The sequence below is a fragment of the Halichoerus grypus genome, chromosome 7 (assembly GCF_964656455.1).
Source record: "Halichoerus grypus chromosome 7, mHalGry1.hap1.1, whole genome shotgun sequence".
NCBI classification, from domain to species: domain Eukaryota; kingdom Metazoa; phylum Chordata; class Mammalia; order Carnivora; family Phocidae; genus Halichoerus; species Halichoerus grypus.
Window position 1 is genome coordinate 23246918 of NC_135718.1, and position 17853 is coordinate 23264770.

Below are 17853 nucleotides of genomic sequence, written 5' to 3' on the forward strand. Positions count from 1 at the left end.
ACTGTGGTCTCCACGATGGATTTATGAGGTGGCTTCTTCTCTTGGCTTGGCCCCAAAGTGGGGGGCTTGACCCCTTGAAATGCCAGGTACAGAGGTCAACCCCACAGACAATGCTGGGACGTTCAGCTTATCCCCCAATGTTCTCAGGAAGGATATACCACATGTTCTTCTGTAGAGAAGCCTACAGAATGGGCTTGGGGGAAGCATTGTCTTTAGGAAAATAATTCTCCACTCCAGCCTTGAGGTTAGCAAGAGGGAGCTAAGATCACAGTTTAATGTTCTTTAAGTTTGACTAGCAGAGGAAGAGGTCAATCTAAAGCTCTCCTTGGGGGCAAGTGTACATTTGGAGAAAGTGCAAGAAGTGCATCACTTATGCTGTGACCCTAACTCAGCACTTCCAGGATTAGGTGATTTTACTGGTTGATAGTGGTTTACTCCAACAGGGTAGAATATTTCTTGTTTAGCAGCATATTCAGCGCGTTAGTTTTTATCTCAGATTAACTCTAATCCCTGCTGTCTTCAATACACAGAGATCAACAAGTATATACATACATGGAGATGTTAAGAGAAATTTCGCGGTGCTCCCTCGGGCAGCATGTGTACTAAAATTGGAATGATACAGAGAAGATTAGCATGGCCCCTGCACAAGGATGACATGTCAATTCATGAAGCCATCAGGCATAAGCCCTGAAACTATGCAACTCTCAGAAAACATAGGCAGTAAACTCCTTGACGTTGACCTTAGCGACGATTTTTTTTGGATTTCTCACCACAAGCAAAACCAACAAAAGCGAGATGAAACATGTGGGACCAAGTCAAACTGAAAAGCTTCTGCATAGCAAAGGAAACCAAGACAATGAAAAGACAACCTAGCAAATGGTTGTATCTGATAAGGGGCTAGTATTCAAGACTTATCAAGAATTCATGCAGGGGCACCTGGGTGGCTCAGTTGGTTAGGCGACTGCCTTCAGCTCAGTTCATGATCCTGGAGTCCCAGGATAGAGTCCTGCATTGGGCTCCCTGCTCAGCAGGGAGTCTGCTTCTCCCTTTGAGCCTCCCCCCTCTCATGCTCTCTCTTTCTCTCTCTCAAATAAATAAATAAAATCTTTAAAAAAAAAGAAAAGAACTCATGCAGCTCAATAGTCATAAAAACAGGCTGGTTAAAAAATGGGCAGAGGATCTGAATAGACATTTCTCTAAAGACGACATACAGACAACAGACACATGCAAAGGTGTTAGAAGTCACTAATTATCAATGAAATGCAAATCAAAACCACTAGATACCACCTCACATTTGTTAAAGAGGCTGTCAACAAGGAGACAAGAACTAAGTGTTGGTGAGGATGTGGAGAAAAGAGAAATTTAGCACATTGTTATGGAAATGTACACTGGTGCAGCCATTATGGAAAACACTGTGGAGGTTCCTCAAAAAACTAGAACTAAAACTATCCTATGATCTAGCAATTCCACTTTCTGGATATTTATCTAAAAAAAAAACACTAATTGAAAAAGATATGTACACCCATGTTCACTGCAGCATTATTACAATAGCCAAGTTATGGAAACAACCTCAGTGTCCATTGATGGATAAAGAATGTTTACATACATGCACGCACACTCACACACATACATGCACATGCACACACATATATGATGGAATATTATTCTGCCACAAAAAAGAAGGAAATTGTGCATTATAGGAGAACTACGCCAGTGCTGTGTTCTGTGTTTGCAGTGGAGAAAGTGTGCCGAGTGAGGATAAGTAAGTATCCTTTACTCTTGTTTAGGAAGTTAAATTCCAAAGAAACTTTCCCTGAAATATGTTAGCATACATTAGGTAAATTTTTGAGCATCTTATAATTATGCTAGTGTTCTCCCTTTTTTTTTTTTTTTTTTTAAGATTTAAAGATTTATTTGAGAGAGAGAGAATACAAGCCAAGTCGGGTGGAGCAGAGGGAGAAACAGCCTCCCCACTGATCAGGGAGCCTGACTCAGAGCTCCATCGCAGGACCCTGACCTCATAACCTGAGCCGAAATCAAAAGCCAGATGCTTAACCAACTAAGGCACCCAGGCGCCCCAAGATATGTACTTTTGATGTGCACCTTACACATAGTAGCACTTGATAAATCCTTGTTTTGAATCATCCTTGATAAGAGGAACACTAAAAAGCAAAATCTATGGGATATAATGAAAGGAAGAAAATAACAGTGCAGATGGTCAAATCTAAAAGGATAGGGTAACTCAGTGATGCTCTGTCCCTCCTTTGCCAGCCCCAAGTTTTACCAATTCACATTTTGAATCCTCTGAATTTCTTCAGTTCCTTGCGCATGCTGTATTTCCAAATGCACCCAACCAGCTATCCAAGCACCTTCAAAGTTGAGAGCCCTTGCTTTGAAATGAGTTCACCAACTCCTGCAACTCCTGAGACTGAGGTTAGTGAGTGCTGCATGGTGTTATATATAGTAACTCCACGGCTTACAGCCAAATGCCATTGGTTCAATTACCCAGTACAGTGGTTCCCAAACTGTAGCAAGTATCAGAATCACCTGAAGGGCTTGTAAAAACAAGGTGCTAGATTCCACCCCCAGAGTTTCTGATTAAAGAGGTCTAGACCGGGACCCAAGAATTTCATTTCTAACAAATTCCCAGGTGCTATTGAGGTTGCTAGTGTAGGGTATGGGGACAACATTTTTGAGGACCTCTGGTCTAGGGGGCCCAATTGTTTTTCAGATGAATAGGAGCTTTTCTAGAAACATCTGTCAGCAAAAGTCCTTGGCACTTCTGGCCTCAGTGAAGATTTGAGTAGGTGTAATAGGGGCATGGACTATGAGCAGGAGGTGAGAAGGTCAAGTGCATTAGATTTCTATTCCATCCATCCTCAAGCTCTAGGGCTGAGAACTACAGGTATTCTAGGAGCCCAGTGGGTTTTCAGGTAATTAAGCTTTTAAAGGATGAAGTCTGCCAGCTTGCAGTTTGAAGGCAAGCAGCCAAAAACTTGTGAGAGAAAAAAGATATGGCCTTAAGGTGCTTGCCCAGAAGCTTTGAATTTATCTGATCTAACCAGGTCGTGACTTGAGGGGGATGAAATTCTGCTTGTTAAAATAATCACTTACATTTCCTAACATTTGGGGAGAAGACCTCAGGGAAAGGTAGTTCTCTTTAAACTCTGCAGATTTGTGGATTGCATCCCCTCACAGGTGTAGCCCTTGGAGACTATGTAATTAAGAAAATGGAATAGTATAGGAACATCTGCGTACAGAGTTAAGATGATTGGAATGACTCACACATCTGTCATAGAGGAACTGATGTTAGGCATATATAATCATAGCTTGATTATCAGACTATCCTAAATAGAAATAGAAATGGGATACAAAGTAAAGAGAGCTTTCTGAGCTAAGGGTTAAAGGACAAATAGAAAGCAGGTGTTCCTAAACAGAGCTTTACTGTTGCATTTATCTGCACTACTCAAGTAATTTAGAAAGAGATGCATTCATTGTATAGTCTTTTTGGAAGCATGGTTTTATTTCTCATCCTTGTTCTCCTTTTCCTTTTCAATTTTACAGATACAACCTGAGTCCCTACTATGTGCAAAACAGTGTACTAGATGTTTTGTTGGATACAAACATAAGTAGGACATGTAAGCCTCTACTCTCTTGTAAGAGGCTATAATGCTTGTCAAATTACAAAGTGTAGTAGAAAGCCACCAACACACAGAGAGAGGTACAAAAGGTATTATTTGAGGAATGTGGAGGAGGGGTTATCATGCGTTCCTCTTACAAAAACCCTTCATTAAGAGAACCACCCCAACTCAACAAGAGGCTCGATGAGACAAGAACCATAACTGTTGGTATCAGTTAAATTAATGATGCATTTTCCACATTGACCCCATAATTAGTAAGAGAGCCAGATAGTCCAAGATTCAGAAATAGAAGATTATATACCCTCCTCCTTAAAATTAATCCCCATGACCCTGAGCTTTGAGTCACACAGGTACCCTAATCCCTTAGCCAATGTCTTCAGACTACAGCCTGTTAGACTCTGATCTAGTCCCTTGACCTACATACCTGGGCTGTATGTATGCTCTTAACATGTTTTGTCTTGATATTCTTCCTTCCTGTGGATGCAGAATCTCTTTATTGCTTTTATACTGTCCAGGATGTCTCTTCTATTTCTTTCTTTGGAAAGCAAGCTATAACACTTTCTTCCCTCAGAAACAAAACTTGAATTCAATTGCTTTTTCATGGGACTAAAATGTACAATCCTAAATACAAATGTTAGGGGATACTTGGAGTCCCCTTATAATTTGGGATATCTGAAGTCCTGAAAAAACAGTGATAGAGGATGCATGTAAGCCCTCCAGCATACTTTGTAACTGTGTGTTCAAGGGAGCTGGGATTTTTTTAAGTATTTATTTATTCATTTGTTTGTTTATTTATTTATTTAGAGAGAGAGAGGGAGAGAGAGAGAGCAGGGAAAGGGGCAGAGTGTGAGGGAGAAAGACAATCCCAAGCAGATTCTGCACTGAGTGTGGAGCTGAATGCAGGGCTTGATCTCATGACTCCAAGATCATGACCCTGAGATCATGACCTGCGAGGAAATCAAGAGTCGACATTTAACCAACTGAGACACCCAGGTGCCCCAAGAGAGCAGAGATTTGAAGAAGACTTCAAATGGTTGGTAGCATTTGAAATCATTTTAAAGCCAATTGTGGTGGGGATATTTGTATAATAAAATAGGCTTATGCATAAAGTATGGTGTTTTTTTTCTAGACACTGAGAGTATTGTAATATTTACCTCATCTACCCTTCATGTGTGGGCTGTCCAAATGACCGGCAACTCAATCTAAGCCCAAAACTTCTGTCCCTGCTGCTTGGCGCATTGACATTATCTGTTTGATCAGTTCATTCTGTTTCTAGTTCTCAATTTAAAAAAAAACAATAATAAATAAGTCTCACTTTTGAACATTCTACATAGGGTTTTAATTTTCTTGCACTATTTTAGGAATTGGATTAAATGTTAGTCAATTGAAAATCTTTTTTGGAATGGAGTTAGGATAATTACAAAGTTTTGTGCAGGGAAAAGTTTGTGTGGAACTGGTCTCCTTCTCAATTACATTGTTATTTTTGAGGAAAGAGGGCAAGTGATTTTTTTCATTAGCTAGCTCAGTGACCAACACCGTCAGCTGGCTGGACAATTTCCAATAATTAAAATTGTTTCCCAAGTATACCCTGATAATCAACCACAAAAATATCATCAGTGATCCTCCCATGTTTATTTTGTTAAGGATCAGTTGGGGATAGTCCCCGACCTTAGAACTGAACACATGGAATGATATCTTACCACCTAATTTATCACAACATATTCTTGTGTGATAAAAGATGTCATCCAAATGACATAGTTTCTGCAAGTTATGTGCCGTGGGCATAGTCCTCAGAAATGGAGTTGAGGAGAAGGACCAGATCCAGCGATGTTACCCATCAGTGAACTCCTCCTTCTTATTCAGCTGCATTGGATCACTTCATTTTGAGTACCATGGGTACTCCATCAGTAGGATTCAAGAGAGAGCCTGAAGCATTCAAAAGATTGACTCAGCACCCCTAGCGTCCTTGCTTTCTCGTGCACTGGTGAAGAACTGGGTCTCAGACCAAGAGCCTTTCTCAACCCCCCACACTTACAGCCTCACCATAATTATATGCCTTGAAAGCATCAAGGTAATTTCATTACGCCCTTTGACTCTATTCAAGCCAGTCACAGGAAGAAACCCCAGCCTCCTAGGTCATGTCCTAGCACAAGCCACTCACTATCCTTTCACTTGGATAATAGGACAGCCACTGAATATTCTCCCTTTTTTCACTTATTCTTAACAGTTACTACCCACAGCATCCAGAGTGATCCATTTAGAACAAAGTCACCTATGCCTTTGCTCAAAACTCTCCATGGCTTTCTCTCCTTGAATGTAAGATCCATAAGGCAGAGATCTATGTTTTTCTTTGTAATGTCTCCTGTTGTCTGTACAAAGCATAAAACAGCATCTAGTGAGCACCCAGAAAATATTTATCAGATAGATAGATAGATGATAGATAGATAGATAGATGATAGATGATAGATAGATAGATAGATAGATAGATAGATGATAGATAGATAGATGATAGATAGATAGATAAGGGACATTTCCTCTTCTCAATGCTGCCTTCTACTGACTTGGTTCAAGTCCTTATTATCTCACTTGGCTTATTTTTTCTGTATTTATACAGTAGTATGTGCCTATAGTTCTATAAAAACTAGAAAACATAAATAAAAATAAAGAAGAAAATAAAAGTTATATAGAGTCCCATCATCCAAAGTTAACAGTTTGGTATGTATTCTTCTAAGTATGTCCTGTAGTAATAGTGTCTGCCATTATAGCCCATCCCTGATCATACTCCTCTATCAACCACAGCCTCAATGTTGCCACCAGTTGCATTGGTTTCCTGTGGCTGCCATAACAAATTATCACAAACTGGTGGTTTAAAACAAGATAAATTTATTTGCTGACACTTCTAGAGGTCAGAAGTCAAGGTGTTGGCAATCTTATGTGACCTCTGGGACTCTAGGAGAGAATCCCTCCTTTACCTTTCCAGTTTCTTATGGTTGGTGGCTCTCTTGGCTTATAACTACATCTCTCTGATATGCCTTCACATCGACGTCTCTTGTATGTGTCTGTTCTGCTCTGTCTCTTAGAAAGATTCTGGTCATTGGATCTAGTCTCTACCCAGATAATACAGAATAAACTCATCTCAAGATCCTCAACTTAATTACATCTGCAAAGACTCCTTTTTTGAATAATATCACATTCACAGATCTTAGGGATTTGATGTAGACATATATATATGTGTGTGTGTGTGTGTGTGTGTGTGTGTGTATATTTCCCCCCCCTTTGGGAGGGGTCATGTGTCACCATTCAACCTACTACAGCAGCATTAAATTCCTAAAACAACATAAATCTCTCTGTGACTATTGTGGGTTAAAAATCCTTCAGTGGTTCCCCGTTGCCTAAGTATTCCAGACTCCTTTGCATGGCATGAAAAGCATTTATGATCTGAACCCTGCCTAATCCTCCAGGAAAACAGGCTTCATAATGGCAGACAGTCCTCCGTGGCCACTCCACCCCAGTGATGTCTAAAGAGACAAATAGAAGATGGGGGATCCTTGGGAAAACTGGACTTCTTCCTAATCAGACAGCTAGAAGTACAGAATATGGAGATTTGGTATTTTGTGTAAATGTGACAATTTGAATTCATCAGTGGGTCAGAGCACGGATCATGGAGATTAGTTTACACTTGTGTTTTTCATCACCTGGAACAATACTTGACATTAATAAATTATTAATATATTTCGTTGAAAGGAGTGAATGGATGCAAGCATTGAATTCATGGTTCAAGGACTCAAATTCTTTTTCCCACCCTGCGTTTGCCTTTCTGCTGCCCCTCCTAGCTCAAATTGTTTTCTACACATTTGCTTTTGAATCTCTCTTTTAGAAGAGTATTCTTATTTATGTCTCACTGAATTAATTTCTCCAAAAAAAGAGCCCATTATTCCTGCCTCTCTCTATTGTTCAGATGTTGTATCAGTGCAGGATGATAGGAGCCAAGGTAGAAGCTATGCTAAGTGACAAAGTGTGGAGTGTGAAATTCACATGTATTACTTGTCATTTTCTCTCTTCTGTCTCTTTTTCCTAATGCATTAAAGGTAATAGTCTGAATCAAGCCTCTGCAGTTGTTTACTCCTTTCTGACTGAATTAGCTGGGGCAGTTCAGTCTCTCTGATTTATTGTTGAGTCTCATCTACTTTCCATTGCTTTCAGGCATATTTTTTTTTCTTTCATTCTCTTAAAAAAATTAAAATTGCCCACAGTCCTCCTCCACGGTTACTTGGTTTGACAAATTTATCAGAAAATGTAGAGAATGGCTTAGAGTAGATTGTGTTAGCTCTGGTGTATTTGTGATGCAAGATCATTAAGCTTACAGGAAATTTTTTTGAGATGGTGAGCAACAAAAGCCCAGAAGGAAGCAGAGCAGGAGCCGGATACAAGGGCAAGTGGTGGTGGGGGGGTCTGTCCCAGTGCAGACAAAAATGGGGGTTTAGGATATTTTCTTTTGAGGATTTCAAAACAATAATACTACCAAATAATGTCAGTCTACTTTTTTTTTTTTAATTTACAGTTTACTTTTTTAGAGAAGTTTTAGTTTCACAGCTCAGTCGAGGGAAAGGTTTAGAGATTTCCCATATGTCTCCTGCCCTCCAAACTCACAGCTTCCCCATTTATCAGCATCCCCCACCAGAGTGGTACATTCATTACAACTGATAAGCCTATAATGACACATCATAATCATCCAAAGTCCATAATTCATATTATGGCTCACTCTTGTCTTCTATGGGTTTGGGTATTCTATGTCTAATGATCTATCCATCATTATGGTATCACACAGAATTTTTCACTGCCCTAAAAATCCTCTGTGCTCTGCCTATTTAATCCTCCACCGCCCTCACACCCATCCCTGCAGACTAAATCCGTTTTATGCTTTCCAGCATGCCATATAATTTGAATCATACAGTATGTAGTCTTTTCGGATTGGCTTCTTTCATCTAATAATAATAATAGAGCATGTTCAGTTTTGTAAGAAAGTGCCAAACTGTTTCCAAAGCATACCATTTTGCATTCCCAAAGTAATGAAAGAGAATTCCTGTTGCCCACATTCTCGCCAGATCTGGTGCTGTCACTGTTCTGAATTTTGGCCATTCTAATAGGCGTGTAGTGGTATCTCTGTCTCCTTTTAATTATCACTGTGAACCAATAACTCTAAACAATGTCAGTGATAAAACATTCCTTCACAGAAAAAAAAATGTATTTTGTTGGTCTAAGTTTTAAGCAATTATTCCAGTTATTGCTACATTTTAAAATATAGGTATAAGATCCAAATTAGTATATATTTATTATTCTTTAATAAACATTGTGTTCTACATGGAAGGTAATCATACTAACCTACCCACATTAGTTTTGTTTTTAATGTTCAGAATAGTTTAAGATTGCTGCAGGCACAGTGCATCTCTAAGGCTTATAGCACTATAGAGTTCTGCATTTAAAAAGTAGATTCAAAATAATGATAGTTCAGTGACTATAAAGACCAAGATACAGAACTTGAGTTGGTTTAATTCTGTCATTGTATTTGACCACTTGGAACTTTTTATTTGTGTTCAAAATTTTTCTACTGAAGAAACACTTAAAAGTTGAAAAAATATCAATTTGGAAGAAAAAGACATGGAAATTATTATAATTTCTGGAATTTATTATGGAAAGGAATTTTTATGACTCTGGCAAACTTACCCTGGAGTTTAAGATTTTTATTAATTATTTGTCTATTGCTTCATGTGAAAGAAACTTTTGAAACTAACATTAATAAAATGTTTTCAACTATCAATAAAGACAGATTTAGATCAACAAATCTGACTATATTATCTACTGAATAAGAATGTGCAAAAAGGATCAATTTAGATGAGATCATTTACTAATTTGTAAGGTATAAAACCAGAAACTGTCATATTATTATTCATTACTGCATCTAATATGTAGGTATACAAATTCTCCCTTTGTCTAAAAACATAAACTAATGTACTTAAAATTGTTATTTTTTTCTTCTTTAACATTATATTATTTTTAATTATTTGTTAACTAGCATGATTACATATATGAATTTCAATAAAGGAGAATATCAGTTTGCATTTTCTTCCCCTCTTCCAGCTAGTATTATCTGACTAATCTTTCCATTTCATGATTATTATTGAAAATCTGTTGTTGTATGGAAGAGGCAAATGTTAAAAAAAAATGAACTCTTCTGACTTTCAGGTATGCTGGGAACTTAAGCAGTGAGGTTAACTTGGTTGCTAAAAATGTTGAGCTAGGAAGGTAGAGGTTTCAAAGAATATCAGTGCACAGGGAAGGAGTTATAAGAACATACCAACCTAAATTCAGTAAGAAAGAGCCAACAGTGAGCTATGTCAGGATCTTTCATTTCTTATTTGAGGCCCCACCTATACATAAATGATTATCTCCAGGACCCTATCTCTCTGATGGTGTCATCCTATTTCCTTCTATAGTACAAAACTTTTGGGAATCTTGTTTCAGTAACCAACTGGCTTTAGGTTGCCTGCCTACAAATGCATGGGTCTCTAATTTTGAGACAATTGAAATCATTTGGTAAATATAGAATATTAATATATGAACAGGAATATTTAAGTTAATGGTGGGTCTTTCTTTTAATCAAGACTAAAGGAAAATTGGGTGCCTGGGTGGCTCAGTTTGTTAAGTGTCTGCCTTCAGCTCAGGCCATGATCCCACGGTCCTGGGATTGAGCCCCGCATCGGGCTACCTGCTCAGCAGGGAGTCTGCTTCTCCCTCTCCCTCTGCCTGCCACTCTCCCTGCTTGTGCTCTCTCTCTCTGTCAAATAAATAAATAAAATCTTTATATTAAGAAAAAGACTAAGGGAAAATTAATGGAAGATTTTTTTTTTACACATTGTTGATGTGTCTGTAAGTGAGTAGTTGGTAGTAAATAGTTTCTAATTGAGAATTGCTCTCTATATTCCAGCAAGGTGGGACAGATTCATCTAACACCTCCTTTGAAAACCTGGAAATGCTTCATAAAGGGTCTAATGTGGTGGGTAAGATGCTGAAGACACCCATCCCCTATGTCAGTAACTACCTGAGTTACTTCAAAAATAATCCTAATACTTGGCTGGGTTTTAGAAGAGCTAATGAATATAAACAAACAGGCTTGTCAGCATCTGGGAGGAATCAGCTGAAAGAATTTGCTAAATCTACAAAATAAGTAAATCTTTGCTTAAGACTTGCACATGCCATTAATTAAACATTTTTATTGTGTGGCTTGTTTTTTTTTTTTTTTTTTTAAGGGAAAAGAAACATCTTCCATTATGTGAACAGGTCTATAAATAATGAATGGATTATCCAATTTTAGCTGAATGTCAACAAATTTTAGCTGGGTTCTGCAGAAACACACTGCCATTTTACTGCCTGTCATTAAAAGAAAAGGGTTTTAACACTTTGCTAAAGGAGGCCACAAACAAGAGAGGGAACATAGGAGCTAGAGAGCATTGGTTAAAAGGCAAACCACTGAAACATTTTTCCATATCTGAAATATGTACCAGTTTTTTCTTCCAAGGTCCAAGTACAGAGCTTGACTGTGAAATTTCATCAAGGTAAGTCCAGAGACTGTTTTAAGCACTATAAGACATATGAAGTAAGTTCCTTGAGGACAAAGATTAAGTTAGGTTGTTCTCAATTATATGCTCTATTACTTATCATCACCACCACCATTGTTTGCCCAAGTCAACTGTCTTGCTCTTGATAGATGCTTAATGATAATTCTAATAGCCAATAAATATATATATTCACCATGAACCATACATTGTGCTAAACACTTTAAATACTTTGTTTTATTTAGTTCTTACAACAAACCTATGAGTTAGGCAGGATTGTTATGCTCTCTTAATTCATGAGAAACAGTTGCTTTATAAGCTTGTACCAATTAAGATAACCTTTAGATCTAAGAATCTGACTCAGGATTCAAAAATAAGTTGATCTAACTTATCAATACATGGCTAAGATTTACTATATAACAGTCAATAAATATTTTTTCCACTGCTCCTCAATGTCCACCCCAGTTGCCCAGAACTCCCCACACTGATCTCTTGCTTGAGTCGGTTCTTCCATTTTCCCTCAATTTTCTCACTACTCCTAGAATCCAGAACAAGTATCCTTATTTATAAACTATGGCTTAGAAATGTCCTATAAAATGGTAGTTCTAGACTGTTAGAAAAGTCTATACTCTTCTGTAATTGCCTGCCAGCTAATACAGCAAGATGGTAGGAAGAACTTTCTTAAAGGAAAGTTCTGGAGTTGGTCCTCATTAATGTCACTTCTATTTATTTAGGGATTCTTACAGGTAACAACTTGAATTATTTAAAACAACTTAATGAGGATTACTTAATGCAATGTGGAGTGTCACATTTCTCTTTAAGTCTACACAGTTTGAACTCATGTACATCATGGTTAGTATTATTACTAAAACACTAACATATTTTATTGGAACCTAACATTTTCTTGAATGCTTACTATACACTAGTGAGCACTTTACATGAATTAAATGATCTAATCCTTTGAATAACCTAAAATCCTAGTATCTTCTTAAATTTATAGCTAAGGAAGACACAAAGACAAGGCCAGCCTGTAGTGAATAACCTTCAGGAGTAAGATAATTCCCAAGCTGTGAGGAGCATTGGTGACTGGCTGCTCACAGCTGAGTTCCTCTCTGAGCAATATCCTCAGCAGAGAAAGCATAAAGCCCCAAATCATCTCCGTTCCTGAGAGGTAGCCTACAGCCAATGCCTTAAGGCCTATAAAAATCTGCCCCGCCACCCTTACCTTAAGAGATGCATTTGTGAAGATTTGCCCCAGCTCTGGAGCTCCTAATGAAATTGGCTGAGGTCTTGTTGCAAATGCATCACAGCCCAACTCTTCCTTCTGCCCAATCCTAGTGCCTTCACACCCTATAGGTGTCATTCCCAGGGGCACTCCCTAATAAACTTCTTGCACTTGAATCTCCTCAGAGTCTATTTTTGAGAAATTTACCTAAGACATTTGGTAGCAGAAGTGGCCCAAGGGAAAAAAACTCTTCAATGGGCTTTAGACATGAATTAGCCATCTCGCTGGCAATAAAAAGCCCTAGTGTTTGGTGCAGGAATGACCAACTCTTACAAGCTATAACAACGCAATTGTTAACCCTTTCTAAGTAATGATTTGGACCAGAAACTGGTGGAAGGGAGTGTTGGTAGCAGCAATATGAGAAGATCTGGTAAATACTAATTATAATGACAATGTAATCTGATGGCTTCTGCTTAGTGCCCAGGATGTATTGCAGAAAGACAATAGAAGATTGAGAATGATTAATCACCAGCTGAAAGGGAAGTTAAAGGGTCTCATTGGCAGCATATAAAGAGACTTAATCTTTGTGCCTGAAGGAGGAAAACTGAGGCTCCCTTTTGGGACTTAAATTTTAAGAGTAGTAGAACGCCACTGAAGGTTGACTTATCAACCTTAGCTAATCAGCTATGCAAAGGTAGGGGACCTAGTTTGAAAGAAATGGGATCCTGAGACTTGACACAGGGCTATCTGGGTCTATGCACTCAAAAACCTTGAAACCACAGATTCCCTCTAAACATTCTTCACTTGTAGAAGTGGCCCATTCTTCCCAGTTCAAGACCAGAGCTCTCCCCTCGTCTGAAGAAAATTCAGGGGCCCTGCCTTGCAGGATTTACCTCCACCTCCCTTCCCAGCTGGCCATCAGATCAAAAGCTAGAGTCAAATCACCATATAACCTGGCCAGAGTACTGCTGGATCTTCTAGGGGAGAAAGGGATTATATCCTGAAGGAGTTTCAGGATATAACCCACATGTAGCAGCTGGAGCCAGAAGAAAACATATGGGACAGGATTCTGAGGATGCTAGATTAACAAGGGCAGAACACAGAACTGGATAATGGAGTTTATTGGTATGTGAGCACTTTCCTGTGGTACAAGATTTAATACCTGGTAAGGATTTCAAGAGATGCTGCCAACGTGGTAGGATGACTCCTAACAAATCTTTTAAAACTGATGTAGAAATTCCATAACTGGCTAGAATAAAAGATGGTACTGAAAGAATCAAAAGACTTAGAGAATGAGCATGCTCTAATGGATATATATTTAAGGTTGGTAGATATAGCAGTTAAGTGATTCAGCAGGAGACCCCACAAGGTATTCCCTGTACTACAGTGATAGGGAATGTGCTAAAAAAAAAGAATCATTAAGTATCATTGAGAAGCTCAGTGGTGGTTGTCCTCCATAGGCCAGGGCTTAAAACAGAAGTTGCTCTTACACAGCTGGATTCAGTAATAGCAATAGTAGAGGCTAGTTGGTAGAATTTTCATGAAAAGCAAGGTCAGCACAAATACTCTAAGGAGCATATTAGTCTGCTCAGGATGCATAATGGAATACCATGAACTGGGTAACAGAAATTCATTTTCTCATAGTTCTTGGAGACAGGAGTCCAAAATCAAGGTATGAGCAGAGTTGGTTTCTGGTGAGGTCTCTCTTCCTGGCTTGCAGGGAGACTCCTTCTGTGCCCTCACATTGCCTTTCCTCTGTGCATACACAATCCTGCTGTCTCTTTCTCTTCTCATAAGGACACCTGTCCTATCACATTAGGGCTTGACCCTTATGACCTCATTTAACATTAAGTACCTCCTGAAAGGCCATATCTTCCAATATGTTCACATTGGAAGCTAGGGCTTCAACATATGAATTTGGAGGGGACACAATTTTATCCATAACAGTAAACATCTAGGCTAGCCACTATGTGGTCTGACTATATAGAAAGCTATGAAAGTGGCTAATAGGCCATGGCATCCTGGTAGACCTGTTCAGATTCTGGAGGTAGCATATTTCATACTTAGAAATACTCTTCTGACCCATTTCCAGGTGATGCAAAAGATATTAGCTGGGTTTCAAAATAAGAAGGAGGTCTCTAATGGGTTTAGGCTATTGTATAAGTAGTTCTGCTACTTGGGCTATAAATCCTGCAGATCCTATGGTATTAGAAATATCTATGATGGGAAAAGATGTCATATGGAATTTTGGGGAGGCTTCAATAGGAGAATCAGAATATAGTGTGGGGCAGCACCAGTGGTATTCTGAAATCCTGACAAATGGGCTTCAAGTAACCTTGTGTCCATAATTTTCTAACATGAGCTGGGTTCTATCAGACCCACCAAGTCGTAAGATAGATAAATCTGGGAGAGGGCATAAGTAAGCTGCACAAGCAGGTGGTCCAGACCCCATATCAACCACCAATATTACATGGGTTCCTCTCCTTTAGCCCACCTCTGTGGCTACATGGGGGAATCACTTACCACCACGTGACAGAAGAGGAACAAAGCCAAATTTCAGCTACACTCAGCAGTGACACTAAAAGGGAAAAGGGAGGCAAAATACTCCCAGTGCTCAAAGCTTTGGCTGGTGTAGTTTTTTCCTCTTTATATGGATAGAGAAGTGTCCTGGGAGAAGAATATACACAGTGATAATGGACAATGACAAATAATTTGTCTTGTTGCTCAGGACTTCGAAGAAAAATTATTCAAAGATTGGGAACAAAGAATTCAAATAAGAGAAATGTGGATGGACCTATGAGAGTAGGCACGAAGTGCAGGGATCGTGATGATCTTGATGTCGTATGTTAATGCCAACACTAATCAGAGGACATCTGTCATGAAACAGACACCAAACAACCAAGTAGACAGAATAACTTGGCCAGTCTCTATATTTGGTCACGCTGTGCTAGCACAATGGATTTACAAAGCGGACATGGTTGTAGAAATGGAGGCTATACATGGACTCAGCAGCATGACTTTAACTCACCAAGGCTGCCTTAGCTACTGCTAATGCCAAATATCCAAACCTCCATTAACAAAGACCAATACTGAGCCTCCAGTATGATACCCCCTCTCAAGAAGACCAACCAACCAAAAAGCAAAACAAAACAAAACCAGCCACTTGATGACTTGATGACAAACTGATTACAACTGGACTTCTTTTACCCTAGAAAGTACAAAGATTCATCTTGGCTAGAATAAATGCCCAAGATGGATATGGTTTTGCCTTTCCTGCTCTCAGGGCCTCAACCAACACTATAATCTTAGGGATTACAGAGTATTTCATACTCCAGCACAGGACTATACATAATATCGTTTCAGTCTAACAATCCTTCTTTACAGAGGTGACCATTGACACATGACTGTGGGATCCATTGGCCCTATCTATCACATACTATACCACCCAGAAGCTTCTATAATGCTTTTTTTAAAGATTCTATTTATTTATGTATGTATTTATTTATTTATTTATTTGAGAGAGAGAGAGAGAGAGCACAAGCAGAGGGGGAAGAGGCAGAGAAAGAAGGAGATTTAGACTCCCTGCTGAGCAGGGAGCCTGAGGAGGGGCTTGATCCCAGAACCCTGAGATTATGACCTGAGCTGAAGGCAGATGCTTAACCAACTGAGCCAACCAGGCACCCCTCTGTGATGCTTTTTTTTTTAAAGATTTTATTTATTTGTCAGAGAGAGAGCACACAAGCAGGGGGAGTGCCAGGCAGAGGGAGAAGCAGGCTCTCCGCTGAGCAAGGAGCCTGACTCAGGACTCAATCCTAGTACCCTGGGATCGTGACCTGAGCCAAAGGCAGACACTTAACTGACTGAGCCACCCAGGCATCCCCTTCTGTGATGCTTTTTAAAGGCATTATTGAGGTATCTGCTTAAAGATAAAGCACCATTATCAAAGATGCAGAATACACACAAAATCACCCATTTTACAGGTTTTTGTCCTCGGTCGGTAAATGCATTAGTCTAGGAATCAAGGAGTGAAATTAAAGTAGTGCTGTTTACCATCATTTGAGGTGACACTTTTGGAGAATTTGTGCTTCTCTACCTCACAGCTCTGAACTTTGCAATTTTAGAGACTGTAGTTCCCAGAGGGAAATACTTTGACCATGGGCAGAGGAAAATGTCTTAATAAACTTTAAGTTATGGTTGTTGCATGTTACTTTGGTCTCCTTATACCAAGAGATCAACAAGAAAAGTGTGGAGGAAGGAGTAATTGATTCTGATCATTTACCTGCTTTAGGGTAGCTTTTATACACTATAAACAGAGAATATGTTATACACCCAGGTCGCCCACTATAATGCCTCTTGCTAAATTTGATAGTAAATACACAAGAGCAGTGGCCATGGCCTAAGGAAAGCGTGGTCACCAAGGACTCAGATCCCTCAAATCTGATAAGGGTATTCATCACCCCACCAAATTAACTTTGATACCAACAGAAGTGTTAGCTGCAGAGAATTGAGAATGGATAGTAGGGAAGAGGCATGATGAGTTGAATTGTGTCTTCAAGTTCAGCTGCAGTAGCAGGGCCTATAGTTATTCCACTCAACTTTCTCTTCTAAATTTCCCTAGTAAAAGAGAACAACAGAATCCTAATGGTGCCATTCCCACAAATTATATGAAACAATTGGATCTGAGTGGTACACATGGTGGACCACAGAGAACACTGTGTGCCTCACCAAGATTCCACCTTCACAACTAACATACTCATTCCCCCAGCTGTTGGAAATAGTTGACAGCTGACAGCTATCGGCTGAGACCTTCTTGGGGATTTTCCTCAGTTGGAAAGAGATCACCTAGCTCCTAAATAGGATCATCTCCAGGAACTGCTTGTGTCCAATGACTGATCAGTATAGAGATATAAAGGTTTGGCAGCCCTGCTTCACAGAGTAATCCCAGTAAATCGTTCTAAATCCCAAGCAACCTGTGGATTTCTCTGTTGTGCCTGCAATCATATCGATTCAACTCCTCCTTCTGCCTCATCCTCCTCCTTTACTCCCCTACATGTTTTGATTCAACAGTGCAATCATATCCCTGTATCAGAATCTGGTTCCCAGGCAATTCCTCTAAAACAGAGGCAGAGGCACAATTGTAGCCCAGGCGGTCTAAATCCAGAGCTTGTTCTGACTGCCTTCTGAGTAGCAGGCTAAATGCCTTCTCTCTCCCCATTTCCCATTCAGTTTTGACCAAAGCCCCTTCTGTGACATTCTTTTGATGTTTAGTGGTGTGATAGATATAGTTTATTTTTCTCTGGTAGTGCCCACAGTTTGCACTGATTTCCAAAGCCTGCACTGAAAAACATTTAACAAGGGACAAACTCCCAGCTGA

The 17853-nt window shown here is 39.3% G+C and overlaps 1 non-coding gene across 1 annotated transcript; it reads left to right on the top strand.

The window, feature by feature from the left end:
- The first annotated feature begins 578 nt into the window (after positions 1–578).
- On the top strand, positions 579–685 carry LOC118537750 (U6 spliceosomal RNA). Its single transcript, XR_004918272.1, has one exon. It is a non-coding gene; the product is annotated as a U6 spliceosomal RNA (small nuclear RNA).
- Positions 686–17853: the final 17168 nt, after the last annotated feature.